The sequence below is a fragment of the Balaenoptera physalus genome (assembly GCF_965194825.1).
Source record: "Balaenoptera physalus genome assembly, chromosome: 6".
NCBI classification, from domain to species: Eukaryota; Metazoa; Chordata; class Mammalia; order Artiodactyla; family Balaenopteridae; genus Balaenoptera; species Balaenoptera physalus.
The window spans coordinates 47365272-47381209 of record NC_138885.1 but is presented as its reverse complement, the minus strand read 5'-3'; the positions used below and the strand labels follow the sequence as shown (position 1 = coordinate 47381209).

General features: G+C 42.4%; 1 protein-coding gene across 1 annotated transcript in view; it reads left to right on the top strand.

Moving 5' to 3' along the window:
• ARL5A (ARF like GTPase 5A) overlaps positions 1-5786 on the top strand; it is a 46440-nt gene extending 40654 nt beyond the window's left edge. The window contains exon 8 of the transcript XR_014264642.1: positions 5338-5786. The gene's annotated coding sequence lies outside the window, so the exon portion shown is untranslated. The remainder of the gene's footprint in view (positions 1-5337) is intronic.
• Positions 5787-15938: the final 10152 nt, after the last annotated feature.

The window sequence follows — 15938 nt, the reverse complement described above, 5'->3', positions numbered from 1 at the left end:
AAGATGTCAGTGGAGATCTGTAAGCAGGAGCACGTTTATGGATATTTGAGAATTCCGCAGTGCAGATCTGAGAACCCAGCCCACAGTCCAGAGTGAACAGTTCTGACGTGTTGACTTCTCCTGAAAATGAAGACCCATTCTTTGCAAGTGTCAAAGAATATCTGCCAGTAATATTTTGTTGGAGATCCATGATTTACCAAAGTTCCAATAATTTTGGTGAGAGGTTTCCATAGTGGGGTGAGGAAGGTAAGACTCTTTCCCCAGCACGAAGAAAGCTGCTAATTTGATAAAATATCAGCTGTGTTTGACAACAGAGACACGCCATGAAAGCACAACTGTTCATTTCAGACTATATTAATAGAAAAATCTGGTAAACAAAGAAGATTAGTACAAGAATGTTTTCTACCAAGTAGATCCAATTTCTCCAAGGAAATGTTAATCCATACTCGCTACAGGCTTTCACATTAAAAATAAAAACTGAGTCATCATTGTCGCACTGATTATTTTAAGAGATTTTATGAAGGTTAACGGGTGTTTGAGTCAAATGAGTCTTTTTTATTTCTTTTTCTCCCCTTCAAATACTTATAGTGAAACAAAACATTAAAATATATTTTTAAGTTCTTAAGGGGCCCTTGCCAGTTTCATTTCTCTTTCCCTCTTAAACTATATTATTATGTCTGAGCTCCAGTATATTTTCTACTTGCTACATATGCATGTATCCAGAGATAAAATACAGTATTGCCTTTACATATTTTAATTTTCAAATAAATGGTAACTACTGCTAATACTTTGTGTCTTCTTGCAGAAATTTCTGTGAACATACAAGCATGTATAATTTTTTACATACATAAGCTCATATACACATTTCCACACCTTGTGCTTTTCACTTAATATGTCTTAGATATCTTTTTATATTTACCCATGTAGAGCTACCTCATTCGACTTAACAGCTCTGAGTATTCCATGTTAGATGTACCTCAGTTTATTACCCCAATTTCTTATTAATGGGCATTTAAATTGTTTACTTTCTCCTATTGCAAAAATTCCTCTATTACACATATTGCTGAAAATATTTCTGTGTACTTACAAAAGTATATTTATGAACTAAATTTCAAAGGCTGTGTTCATTTTAAATTTCAATAGTCATAACTAAATTGCTCTTCAAGAAGTATGAGAGTGTTTGTTCCCCCCTATTCTGGGTATTGTCAGATGATTTGACATTAGTCAAGCACTGGTGAAAAATGGCATTTTATTGCTTGAATTTGCAATTTTCTAATAATGTGTGCAATAAAAGCTCTTTTCATCTGCTTATTAGTCCTTTTTTATCCTGTGAACTGCCTATTCATAGCCTTTTCTCATTTTTAAAATTTGATTCCTTTTTCAAGTTGCTATACAAGTGCTTTTTTATATTCGGGAAATTCAACCCATTCTCGTATGTATCGTAATTTTTTCTTACCAGTTTTCTTTTGACTTTGTTTATGGTATTGTTTAAGTTACAGAACTCTGCAGAATTTGATTCTTTCTTACTTCTCTTCCTTACTCTAGTCCAGGTCCTTGCCACTCAAAGATTTCCCATTGAACAATTACAGAACCAAAGCGGGGCATTACTAATAAACCTGCCTCACAAAATTGAGGAATCCCAGACCTTGGAATGGTTCAAACAGGCACTAAAATTTATCTGACAGGACTGTTGTGTGGAGGACAGGGAGACTGGATTTGAAGATATTAGAGTTCCTTCCACTTTTCAATAAAACCCATGGTGCTATGCAGAATCTGCTTGGAGTCATTTTCTGGAGTCTTTCAGAATGAGCATTTTTGAGTTCTCTTTATTGTCTGTAGTTACTTGCATTTACCGTAGGAGACTTTACTGTCTTGGCTGCAGTTTATGCCCATGTGGCTCTCTGGAAGTAAAAGAGGTTGGAAATGCGTGACTCGGGCTTATGGCCAACACTCCCCTCCCCCACTCCACACCTCTGCCCTCGAAGGTCCCAGCACCTCCGTGGCCCAGGTGGGGAATGAGGAGTGGGTTTGTGTGACCTGTGAGGCCTCCAAGGGCTGTTGTGGGGCCATCTGTTGATCAGCCAGAACGAAATGTACCCCCTTCCCAGCCCACATGTAGCGTGTTTGCCAGCTTCGTCTTGAAGACGGACACATTCCCTTTTCTGTTTACGCCATAGACACTCAATAAGCAGCAAATGTTAGTAGTCATAATAATCCATGGTTGCCCTGAAAAACAACAAACTCTTGAGTAAAATCAGCATCAGTGGACTCCAAACAACCGTCATGTCTCTGGCGCCTCAGAGTGAGCTTGCTATTTGGTAGCCAATGACCTTTCAGTGCCAGCCTGCCCCTGGGTGTTACTGGAGGGGGACCAACTGCTTTCCCAGAGTGCTCCGGGCAGCTTCCGACAGCTGTGTTTGCCCAAATGTTTGATGTCACCTTCCTATTTAGTCTGTGGACTACATCTGAGAAAAGAAAACACAGCACAACAGCAAGCTCTAAACTGTAAATATGACATGGCAATAAAATGGCTTGTCTGCTTAGATATTGGGAATGCTCCATAGAGACCAAAACGTTGGAAGGTGGGGCTAGGATAAGATTTGGAATCCCCATTTCTAAATTAAGGCCTTCAGAAGTCTGGATTTGTTTAGCATGTAAATTCCTTAGAACTGGCATTCCTCAATTGATTGGAGAGTCTGAATCTGGGCTGCTGACAGAGGGAGAGGCTAGAGGAGAGCGACGGGTACAACAGAGTGATTAATCATCTCATTTCTTTAGAAATGGAAACAAAGATCCTCCGTCATTGTGCTGTGGCTTAGTGGTAAGGGATCTGGACAGTATCTGGAAACAGTCCCCTAGTTCTGGCACTACCTGGGCCAAGACATTTTATCTCTAGGCTTAGTTTATCTCACTTTGCCCATCTGTGTAATGGGAGGGTCAGACTTCATTAGATTGTCCCTAAGGCCTTTTTTGGCCTCTGACTCTAAGAGCTTCAGTAACCTTTGCAAAGTTAAACAGAGACCAGAAACTATCCAGGAAGCCTTGACTTTATCCATAAAAAGGGCTTATAAAGGCTTTTAAAAATGTCCCCTGTGAATTTTATATAAATTTGGCCACTCCCTAAATCTTCTCTATCTTTCTTTGGAAACTAACTCCAAGGAGGGTTAGTTTCATGAATCTACTCACAGGAGCAAAGGGAATTTGACCAGCTGGAATGATTCCTCAAACTTTTAAACTCTGAGTCCAGATCTTGTCTATCACTGTCATTGATAACAGAAACAAATATATATTGAATATTTACAGTAAGTAAGAAACTTACTTTGCCAGGAACTTGATTAAAAACAAAATCGGCCCTATGCCTGACAGACAGACTCACATGGTCATTGTAGAGGTAAATTTCAGATAACAAGGTAAAACACAGGGGTGGCATTTTCTGGATTTCAGTGGAAAGTGGCATCAGGATGCCCTGTGGATGGGGAGAGCCCTGACAGGAGCCTTGAAAAAGGAGGCCTCAGTGTAGTAAAGTGAAGCTGGGAGGTACTCCAAGCCAGGAGGAATGATGCACAAGGGCACACAAGAGCAATATTTGGGAGACACTGAGCAGGTGAGCCTCTGAAAGACAGGACCAGTGAAAGCGAGTGGCCAGCAGATTCGGCTGGAAGTGAGGTTGGAGGTTTTGGCAGACACTGCTAGTTACTTACTCTGATATCTTTTCTTCTCCTCCTTAGTAATCCAACCCTGATTTTTAGCTGAGCTTCTTACTGCTCAGAATTAAAGATTACTTTTTCCAAGTTCCTTTGCAGTTAAGTGTGAACATGTGGATGAGTTCCGGCCAATAAAATATTGATACAAGCAGAAATGTTCTGGGAGACTCTAGGAAAGTGCATGTTTATCTTTCCCCTTTTTTCCTGCTACTTGGAATGCAGACGAAGTGGCTTGAGCTCTAGCAACCATCTTGGACCAGGAGGTGATTTGAGAATGGGTATCACATGCTAAAATTTGTAGAGAAAAAAGAAGGAGACTGGATCATTAATAATGCTTGGAAACTGCACACTAGCCCAAGACTGCTTATCTTCAGACTTGTTTTACATGAAAGAGATTTTTAGGGCATAATTCTTTAGTATTTTTCTTTAAAAAAATTCTTTTTATTAAAGTATAGTTGATGTACAATATTACATGTTACAGGTGTACAATATAGTGATTCACAATTTTTAAAGGTTATGCTCCATTTTTAGTTAAATATTGGCTATATTACTTGTGTTGTACAATATATCCTTGTAGCTTTTTTTTTTTTTTTTGGCCGCACCATGCAGCATGTGGGATCTTATTTCCCCGACCAAACCCGCGCCCCCTGCAGTGGAAGCTCAGAGTCTTAACCACTGGACCACCAGGGAAGTCCCCCTTGTAGCTTATTTACTTTATGCATAGTAGTTTGTACCTCTTAATCCCCTACCCGCATCTTGCCCCTCCCCCCTTCTCTCTCCCCACTGGTAACCACTGGTTTGTTCTTTATATCTGTGAGTCTGTTTCCTTTTTTATTATACTCACTAGTTTGTTTTATTTTTTAGATTCCACACATAAGTGATATCATACAGTATTTGTCTTTCTCTGTTTAACTTATTTCACTTAGCATAATACCCTCCAAGTCCATCCGTGTTGTTGCAAATGGCAAAATTTCATTCTTTTTTATGACTGAGTTGTAGTTTCATTGTGTATGTGTATATATATACGTATATATATATATATATATATATACGTATATATATATACACACTTTCTTTATAGTAATTTCTAATAAAGTTCAATGAAGTTAAGAATAATAATAATAGCTAACCTTTTTTTTTTTTACCATGTGTCCTGTATTGCAAAAAGTATATTACATGTATTATTTAATTTAATGCTAACAGTAACTCTATATGCTAGGTACTGTTGTAATCTCTATATTTCACATGAGGAAACTGAGTCTTGGAGAAGCTAGTAACTTTCCCAAGGTCACACAGCAGGTTCACAATAGAAATGGACAATATTTCCCTACTTATTTAAGCAGAAGTTTAGTGAGTTCTCTCTGTCGCCCCAGACAGGTGTAAGCTGAGTCTGGGGTGCTGAGCAGAGATTTCTAGGCTAATACGAGGATTTATCTGGCTGGTTCAGAGAGCAGGACATCAATTTTGACTCCCAGGGGTTTTGAGGACATTTTGACTGTGCCATCCAAGCACACTGTCTGTAGTGATATTCTTTTTAAATATATCACAGGAGAGAGTTAAAATATGAGAAATACATGTAAGTTAAAGGCAAAAAATAAACGCCCTGTTTATAAATTTATCTTCTTTCTTACAGATTCAAACAACGCATTTGGGGTATGAAGATAAAAGCTTTGCTTATGAACCATGTGTGAGTCACAGTGACTTTAGGAAATGATAATTCAGCAAATGATTCAACGAAAGTTGACAGTAAGCAAACTATTTCAAGTTCTCTTAGAGTCGTAGAGTTGGAAGGACTGTGGGATGCTGAGGGCCCCCCAGCATTCCTAATCAGAGGTTGTACAGCCGTCTTCCATACCCTTTGAGTTACAGCAACTATTACCTCACCAAGCAGGCTGCTCCTTCGTCAGACAGCTCTAGTTATAAGAATGTCTCTGTCTATGTTAACCCCTAGTCTACCTCTCTGTGACCCCCCTCGCTCTCCATTGAGCCTCATTCTGCCATTTGGAGCTGCTCAGGGATTCTGTCTAATCCCTCTTCCACATAATATTAACCTATGACTGTGTTTCCAAGTTCCAACTCTGAGGTTGCCTACCTCTGAACAAAAACTAAAACTCTGTGTGTGTGTATGTGTGAGAGAGAGAGAGTGTGTGTATGTCTGTGGCATTGAGGGGAGGAAGACGAGAACACCAAGTCAGATCACCACTCCAGGACCGGCTGGTTCACTCTGGTGCTTGAACATGCATGTCCGAGCCTACATTTGCTCAGTGCTAGCTGGGCTTGTTACTTTCAAAGGTGGTTTTGCCTAGTGCTTTCTAGCTCAGAACATCCAACTGCTCTTTCTGTTGCCTGTGAGTTAACGCATGAGGGAGGATGAGAGTGACTCCTGGGAAGGGTGTGTGTCTTCAAGTTTACCTCAGTCCATGGAACCCTCAGAGGATGGGCATCCAGATGAGCTATCATTCCAGGAAACACCTCTCTGCCCACACACTCCCCTCAACCCCCAACACACATACCCTGAGCCCTGAATCAAAGGTAGGGCTGCTGCCACAAAGCTGCTGAGGGACAGCTCAGTGGCTCATTAAGAATCGGAGAGGCTACAGCTTACCACAGCTCCAGAGGCATCACAGTGACGGGGATACTCGAAAGGAGACACAGAGTCTGATGCTGGCGGTTCGATGTGGGAGCCCAGCCACACACATAGGAGAGAGGGCTCTGGTGTCAGCGCTGCAGCTAAATAGCCATCTTCCTTACCTTCTCTGATGGCCAGTGTCCTCATCTATCAAATTTGGTAGGAATCCCTGCCTTGCAGGCCTTAGCGCCGATGTTTACTCAGTAGCTCTAAACTTCCTTCCTTTCTTGGCTCAAAATGTTAAGGTAGGAAATAACTTACTGAATATCATTAACTTGAGATTTCCTTTGTGGTTCATTATAAGGAAAAGAAGGAGAGAGAGAGAGAGAGAGAGAGAGAGAGTGGATATAAATGAATCAAAGGCAGCTGGGTTTGGTAGGATGAACATTGGCCCAGAAGAATCAGGACCCCTGGACTTCTAGCCCCAGGTTCTGCTGCTAACTGGCTGTGTAACCTCGGGCAAGTCAATTGACCTCTCTGGGTGGGTCTCATTTTTCTCATTTTTAAAAATGAATGCCATAAACTGGGAAGTAATTTCTAGTGTATTATACTCACAAAAATTCTAATCCTGTTCTCACTCATTCAAGTTTGTTGTGTACCTTTCACATACCGGGAACAATTTCACAGCCAGGAGCAACTCCCGAGGTCCCTGCTCTCGAGGTGCCTGTGTCCCGGGGAGGGAGACAGATAATGAATAGACAGATACATGGTGATGGCTAGTTGGTGATGAGAACCACGAGGGACAATAAAGCAAGGCAATGTGATGGAGAGTGGCCGGGCTGGCAGGCGCTGGCCGGCACACAGTGGAAGGAAGTGCTATTCAGGCAGCTGCTTAATGACGGGAGGAAGGGAGCCCAGTGACTATTTGGGGCAAGAATGTTCCAGGCAGGGGCCACAGCAGGTCTGAAGCCTGGAGCTCCCAGTAAGAAGGCCAAGGGGATTGGAGCCCACTCTGGGGAGAAGTGAGCCTGGAGGGGCAGGAAGCAGGCCTATGCAGGAGACTGGATCTCACTCCAGGCGTGGGGACTTTCATTCTGTTTTGGTTCTCAGAGCTGTTCAGTCCATGTGTAACAGGGAAAAACTGCTTCTCCCAGCTCCCTCCCGTCTCCAGTGATGCTGAGAGGTGAGAGGTGCTGCAGGTGAGAGAGGGAGGCTGAGGAGGGAGGTGGGCGGGGCAAGTGGGCATGGTAGGGCTCCTTGGAGAAATTGTGAAGTTGATGAGTGAAGGCAGGAGGCTGGCAAGAGAATGGCTTCCAGTTCATCTTGTATTTTCAAACTCTGAGTTCACTATTTAGAATGAAGAGAGAAGCCCTATCACATCCCACCTTTCCCTTTTCCCTTGTATTTTCTCCTCTGTGAGAACACAGGGGCAGTCAATGGCAGTGCCTATACTTTGTCTCCTAGCTTATTTTTAAAATATTTGCTAAGCCGAATAATTATGTGTTGTGCAGAAATTGTTCCCATATTATCTTCGGTCTTTATTTCAATACAACCTTTTGAAAGCAAAGAAGTAAAACCATTGCTTTCCTGGCCTGGGTGTCTCCCGGGCGCGTGGCCGCATGGGCTGATACATGTGGACATCTACTCTCCAGAGGGGCAAGTTCAAGCCCTCTAAAACAAAGAAAAGAAATAACAGAATAAAATAAACTGATAAATGAGTAAAAAGAGCCAGTCTGGGACTGGATTCATGAATGTAAAGCAAAAAGGGCAGATACTAATGATGGACCCGGATCAGCTACTTCCCAGACCTCAGGTTAGCTGTCGGTTCGCCCTTCCTTACCTACACTTGGACCAAGTTGAAAGACTCGTGTTTTGCATTTTGTCTCCTCTCCCCAGTTTACCTTTCCTAGAAGTCTATTGAGGAGGGACAGCTCCTGAGTGGGGGGAGAAGGAGGAAGGAGAGAAACAGTGGGCAGAATGATGCCCACTCCTGAATTAGCCCCAAGAGACTGGGATTGGAACTTACCCTCTGCAAGGAATCTGCAAGGAATGGTGGCCCTCTGGCCACCTCTGAAAAGTCTGTGAAAGACACCCAATCTTCAGAACTAACGCCCTTTCCAGGATTATTGATGTGGACCACAGTGCACATGGCTGTCACTCCCTGACTCATAACCTTCCAAAAGCATAATCAGGGCCCATGGGGTCTGACTCTGATGTGTTCCTGAAGCGTTCCCTGCTAATCTCCTCCATCAATCCCTTCCAGCCTCCTTGGCTTGGCTTTTGCTTAAATAGGTCAGGCATATTCCTCCCTCAGGGCCATTATATTTGCTGTTTCTTCTGCCCAGAATGGTCTCCCTCAGACACTCACATGGCTCACTCTCGTTTCACTGAGGCCTGTGCTCCAACTTCACCGTATCACAGAGCTTCCATGGCTCTCCTGACAAGCTTGCCTCGCCGCCCTTCCCTCTCCTCTTAGAACTTTGATCTGTCCCCCTGTGTACTATCTGTCTTCCTCACTGGTATGTAAATTCAGGGGGATAGAGACTTTGTCCTTTTCAGTCATCACCATATCCACATCACAATTCCTAGCACATTAATTGGCACTCAATAAATATTCACTGGATGAATGCTTTGGTGGGGCAGAGTTGTACTTGCTGGTCCAGCAATGTCTCTAGCACAAGCTTCGTTCATGAGCCTATGTATATCATCTGCACTAATTATATGCCCTGGTTGTGTGTGTGTGTGTGTGTGTGTGTGTACATGTGTATACATTCGCATGTTAAGAATAGCTCTAATAAAAGTGCTACATTTTTTGATTTTTGAAAATTGTAAAATAGGCATGGTGGCACGTTCAGGAACCTATGTGGCCAACAAACAGAGGAAACGTTCAGGACCTCAGCCTTGAAGTCTTTCACTAGGGCTCGGGTTGGCATGCCTTCCTGTTGTCCTGCTAGCACAAAGGGGAGATGCCATCCAGAACGCATCTGGCCTCTGGGCAGTGCTGAGGGTGGATCTGAAAGAGGGATCCAATTAATTAAAAAAAATAAAAATAAAAATAAAAAAATTTTTTAAAAAGAGGGGATCTACTGAGCTAGTGGTGATAGGAACTGTGTATTGACCCAGATCTCTTTGGGCGTCCTCATATCTCCCAAACAGCCTCAGGGTCCTCTGTGGTTTCAGCCACATTGGGTTGAGGAGTTTGATTGCTTTTTAGCTTGGTTTCTCTGTTTACATGAAGCTGTTAAAAGTCATGAAAGGACCTCAACACCTCTGAGTTTCCTCTCTCTTCCCCAAGAGGACTAATTCATGCTGCATGAAATACCCATAAGGCAGTACCAAGAGGAAAGTTGTCACCCGTGTGTCATTCCTACAGCTTTTGTTGACTAGGTCTTTTTAGTCTGGCTTGCATTCATAAGCAGTGACATCATTTAGCATCTGTTAATCCAAAATTCACTAAGCACATATATTTTGAATCTATTGGAACATTCAATAAATATTTACTGAGTAGCTACTATAATGCATTAAAATGAAAAACCAAATTCTGCCTTATCAGGAGCAAAATTCCAATATGTAAAGGAGGGGGGAAAATGGAGAAATTCTACTGTCAGCTATTGCTGGGGTAACCCCAAGAAAACTCTTTCCAACCACTCAGGGCCCCAAAGACCGTGGTCAAAAGACCACGGTCAGGAGAGTATTTTTAAATGTTAAAAAAAAAAAAAGTGTTCTCAGGCCTATAACAATAGCTGATTTTAAGGGACTTCCCTGGCTGTCCAGTTGTTAAGACTCCGAGCTTCTAATGCAGGGGGCGTGGGTTCGATCCCTGGTAGGGAAATAAGATCCCACAGGCTGGGTGGCATGGCCAAAAGATTAAAAAAAAAAAAAAGAGCTGGTTTTTAAGTATTTAACGTATCTCATTTTAAAAGCCACAGTCTCTTTAACCCTCTGGCAAACTATTGAAATTCACACTGCTTGGCAGGTAGACAGGCCAGAGTGTCGATTCAGAGAAAGGAAGGCCCGAGGTAACCAAGTGTCACATCTAAAACACCTGTGTGGGTAAGTGTGCACCTAGATGGGTCAGAGTTCTCTTGGTTTTCTGATACCGTTTATACCACTGTACAAGACAATCAAGATTCTGACCATTGAACACGAGGTGTATTTACTGCAGTGGGGTCAGTTCAGCCAGCGGCAGGAAGCACTTCTCTCTCTGGTGACTGATTTGAAGGCCAGCTGCCCTGAGAATTTGGATTTTCTGGATCTGTTCTCAGGAATATGGGAAACAGATGGTAAGCACGTAATCCTCTTTTCCATCTGATCCTCTGGACAACTATTGAGGTTGACTGGATGGTTCCAGTGTTCAAGTCATGATGGTTCTGTTAGAAATAACTCAATTTGCATCTAGGGGTAAATAACAAAATACAACTTTTTCTAGTGAGGCATAAATTGGGTATCTTTGAAGTTATACATTTTGAAGAATTTAAAATGTCTGATACTTCGGAAAACACATAACCTTTAATGAACTGATTTTTGTTTTACCATTTCTTTTCCTTTTGTTACGTATTTCCTCTTTCCAGAACTGACATGTTTAATGATAACATGATTATTTTCAACCAATGGTTGTGTAGTAATCATTACAGTAGCCTAATTGTAAAAGTCATTGAATATCAACTCAAAGACTGTTGACACCAACATCAGAAATTTATACACACACCTACACACACATGTACTTGTGTATGTGTGTGTGTTCACATGTGTGTGCGTTATATATGGAGAAGGAGAAACACTGAATTACAGCTAATATCTCCCACATGTACACTGGACATTGAGGTGATACTCATTTTTAGTTTCAAGGAGTTGTTTCCCAGGCAAATCAGTAAGGCAATAACTTACTTTTTAAAAGACCCAAAAGTGTGACTGAGGGCTACTCAGAGGTAAGGGGCAGATCTGAGGACAAGGCTGTGTGACCAATTCAGTGTCTCAGATCCACAATGTCCTCCAGGGCCATTTGCTGCTGCCCTGGTTTCTCACGCCTAGCACCTCTTTATACCTATTAAGTTGGAAAATAGTTCAGTATTCAAGGGCTGGAGGCTGAAGGTGGACCAGCAGCCAAGGTGAATCCCAGAGGTTCTTTGATATTCATTCGTTCAGTCAAACATGGATTTATCGAGCAACTATTATGTGCTGAGTTATAGATGAATAAACACCACCACTCCTGCTTATAGCCCAGTAAGAGAAGACAGACATAAGGCAACACATGGGATCCTGTTCTAACAGATGCCTGGACCATCTAACAGAGGCTGTGAAAATAGAGGGAAGATGTAACCTTGTGTAATAGTTTCCTAGAGCTGTTGTAACAAAGTACCACAAACTGGGTGGCTTGAAATAATAGAAGTTTACCGTCTTACTGTTGCGGAGGCTGGAAGTCTGAAATCAAGGTGTTGGTAGGACCATGCTCCCTCTGAAAGCTATAGGGGAGAATCCAATCTTGCCTCTTCTTGCTGCTGGTGTTTGCAGGTAATCCTTGGTTCCTTGGCTTGTAGATGCATCACTCCAATCTCTGCCTCCATCTTCATGTGGCCATCTTCTCCTTTGTGTCTCTGTCTCTGCACATGACAGTCTCGTCTGTGCTTCTCGTCTTTTTGTGAAGACACCAGTCATACTGTTTAAGGGCCTGTGCTACTCCAGTATGACTTCATCTTCACTAATTACATCTTCAACAACCCTATTTCCACATGAGGTCACATTCTCAGATCCTGGGGATTTAGAACTTCAACGTACCTTTTTGGGGCAGGGGTGGGGGGGATACAATTCCACCCATCACATCCTGATGTTCATTTTGTAAAGTTAATGTAAAGCTTCAGGAGACTCAGTGCCTGGCCTGTTCCACTTTCTCTTTGGAGACTCATAATCTATTAAAAAACAACTCTTGAAAAAATTTTGTATCAGGATTGCAAGATTATAAATATTATGGGATACTTAAATGTTTTCAATCAACAAATTAACTTATAAAACAAAAACAGAGTGCAATATAATTATGTTATTCATGAGATAATTGCAGAACTTACTTAAAAATCTTAATTTTGCAGTGTACTCTAGGAAATGGGATCCAAAGTTCCCTGATGAACGGCAACTTATTGTAATCCTGTCAGTTTATCTTGGTTAGCTATTGTGTAACCTCACTAGACTTAACCTCAGAGGCCTCTTCTTGAGGCCCTTTGTGAAAATGAGGCTGGGCCTCACAGATAACACAGCCCCCCTTGAAAAGAAGCCATTTTTGATTGAAATGTGCTTAGTTCCTTCCCTTCTGCCCACTGAGCCCACACACACTGCCTTTGCTCAGGCTTAGTTTTCCTCACACCCTCATGCCCCTGACTCCTTGCCAGAGGGTGGACACATTCTGTCCAGCCCACAGGTGGCTGCTATTTGCAGCAGTGAGCTCCGTGTTCAACATTGTGTTGACCCCAGGTCTTGAGCCTGTTTGCTCTTGTCTGATGACCCAAAGACAGCTCAAGGGCTCAAGACAGTTTTCTAAGTGCGGCAAGCATTCTCCAGAGACATTGTGATGGCTCCTATAATATATTCTTCACAGTTTGGTAGAGAATATTGCTTTACCTCACCACATTGCTACCACCCCCCAGAGAAATGATAATAAAAAGAACCAACATTTATTGAACACTTACCACGTATTAGGCACCGTGCTCACCTTTTTACAGAAATTCTCTCAATCTGCAGAAAATTTTATGAGGCCAATACAAATGTCTTCCTCATTTTACAGGAAAGGAACCCAAGGTACAAAGCAGGTAGGTTACTTGCTCAAGGTCACACTGTTAGTATCTTTGCACTCAGGTGCTCCAGCCTCAGGGACAAGACTCTTCACTGCTCTGGCCACCAATGGAGGACAATGAATGGATGATCAGTGAGCAGGTAGATGGATGGACAGACGATAGAGCAGATAGATTGGCCCCTGTACAGTGAGCTCAACTGGCCTACCCTAGAATATGTCATGCCCTTTGGATAATGTCACATCCCCAAAGTCACAGACATGCTCGTGAGGCAGTAGCACACAGGGGTTAAGAAACTGGGCTCTGGAGTGACACTACCTGGGTTTGAATCCTGGCTCCATTACTTCTAAATAATGTTGGGCAGGTTGTTTGCAATTTCTGCTGCCTCTTAAGTTTCCTCTTATGTAAAATGGGATTATCATAGTATTTTACTCATGGAGCTTTAAAAGGATTAAATAAAATGATGCATTTTACAGTCAGATTAGGCCTGGAAAATAATCAGTGCTCACTAAATGTTGGCTAGTGTAATTATTTCAATTACTTAACAGCAATACCTTACTTTTGTCTTGTATCGATACCTCAAAGCTTTCAAAGCTTGTTATAAATGTTTTCTCATTTGAGCCTCATCCAGCCCCATGTGATACACAAGGCAAGCATTTATCTCTAGCTTACGGAGGAGGAATTCATCTCAAAGAGTTTAGGGACAAAATAAATCCTAGAGCCAAAGATAGTGAATGCAGAATGGGCTGGAAAACAGGTGGCCTGACTGGGCCCTGAGGGGTAAGACCTACCCGGAGGAAAACTGAAAAAGTAGAGAAAAATCTAGCTTTTGCCCCTCTGTCCTCCTTTTCTCTTCACCCCTGCAGCCTGAGTTGCTTTAGGCTACTGATCCCCTCCAAAATTTGATATTGTCTTGAAGGGTTGTTTTTTACATGCCTATGGCTTGTTTAAGGAGGGCCCTTGTGGGGTTTTTAAGACCCTAAGGAATGTAGCTGTGATAGAGATGGTTCAGGCACTACCTGAGGAAGTGAAAGGGGAGGTGCGCTCTAGGTACTTTGGTGTGTCTGAAGTCCAGGAAAAGTTAGGCAGGAGCCAAATCACAAATGGCCTTGCATGAAGAGCCTAAGGCTCTTAAACTTACCTTTGGATGACAGACTGCAGTGGAAGCATTTGAAGCACTAGAGGGACACAACACATTTGCATTTTAGACACACACACATCTATGGGCTGATGGAGAATAGATGGGAGGCACGGATTCAGGGAGACCAGTTGGGGGACTGCATTGATAATTCAGGTGAGACGTATGGATTGGCCTGAATTAAAGCAGTGGCAATGGAGAAGGAGAAAAGAGGTCATCATGAGAGAGATTTACGAGGTGGCGCTGAGAGTTTGACTGAATAAATGTGGAAGAGGGTAAGAACTGGAGTTGGAGGTTTTTACAGTCAGATTGTGGGTGACAGGAAATGCTTCCTAGAACAGTAGTTCTCACACTTCATCGTGCATCAGAATCACTTGGAGGGCTTGTTAAAATAACGATACTGGGCTTCTACCCAAGAGAATCTAATTCAATAGGCTGGGGTAGGGGCCCAAGAATTTGCATTTTTAACAAGTTCCCAGGTGATCCTAATGCTGCTGGTCCTGGGACCATACTTTGGGAACTATCCTAGAGAATGGTATAGTTACATTTTGATGTAGCTTCTAGGAAGGATTTAGACATAAATTAGCTGAGAAGATGGAGGAGAGCATTTTAGGGGGGCTCAAAGGCATAGGCAAGGCAATCATAAGAGATCATGACTTGCTCACTGGAGTGGCCTTTGGAGAGCTTCAGCATGTTGGAGGTGAGATTTTCCTTGACAACCATGCCCCTTTGCAGTATAACCTGTTTCTGAGAACTTCCCTTCCTCATTGTGAAATGGCCATTGGATATAACGAGTCTTAGTGTGGGTTTTCCAGGTGCAGACACTGAAGATGGATTTAAGTGAAAGTACTTTATTTAAGAAGCGCAAGCAACTCCAGTAAAGAAAGGCATGGTATACAGGGAAGGGAAGGCAGAACTATTAAGCCTCAGGGAAACTGGGATCAGTGCAAAGCACACACCTCAAAATTATTCCTACCAAGGTGAGAGGGAGATGGGGTATTTATACAAAAACTCCTGACAGGCACTATTGAGTGTGGTAGCTGGTGACCTGGGGTGGTGTGTTAATTCCTTGGCACTTCTGGTCTGCAGCTTGCTGGGCAGTACAACTTCCCTTAGTGCTGAGGAAAAGAGCCTCAGGGACAGAGATGCAGATATGGCTTTAGAAGTGGTGGAATATGTCCAAAGGGGCAAGGGACAGACTGTACATTGATAAAACACCACCTGGGGGTAATCTTGAGTTGAATGCCAAAAAAACGGTCTCTGATAAGTCTCCCAGTCTAGGCCTTTAGGCAGCGTGGCAAAGCAACAGTCAGCCTTGTAATTCAGTGTTTATTTTCATTTTGTGCATCTGGAGAAAGAGAAAGTCAGGAAGGTGAATTGAACTGAGGTAGGAGGAAGGATTTCTTTGGCGGGCTAAAGATGGCAGGAATTTTAGCCTCTGGGAATAGCACATTTTAGAGTTAATATTCTCTACCTATTCCCTACATGTAGGACTATTCTTTACCTACTCCTTATCTGTAGAACTATTCTTTGCTTATTTCAAGAAGCAGAAGTCAGTTCCAAACTGCTGATGGGGTTTGAATTTTGTTTTGGATACTCACTTGAGATTAACACATTGCTAGCTTATTATCTCATAGTTTCTCATTATTACTTTTTCTCCCTGAAAATACCATGACTTAGGTATTTCTTTAAATGTTCTTCCCTGAAAACCATATTTTCTTTGGCATCTAAATTAGATTTGCATTTTA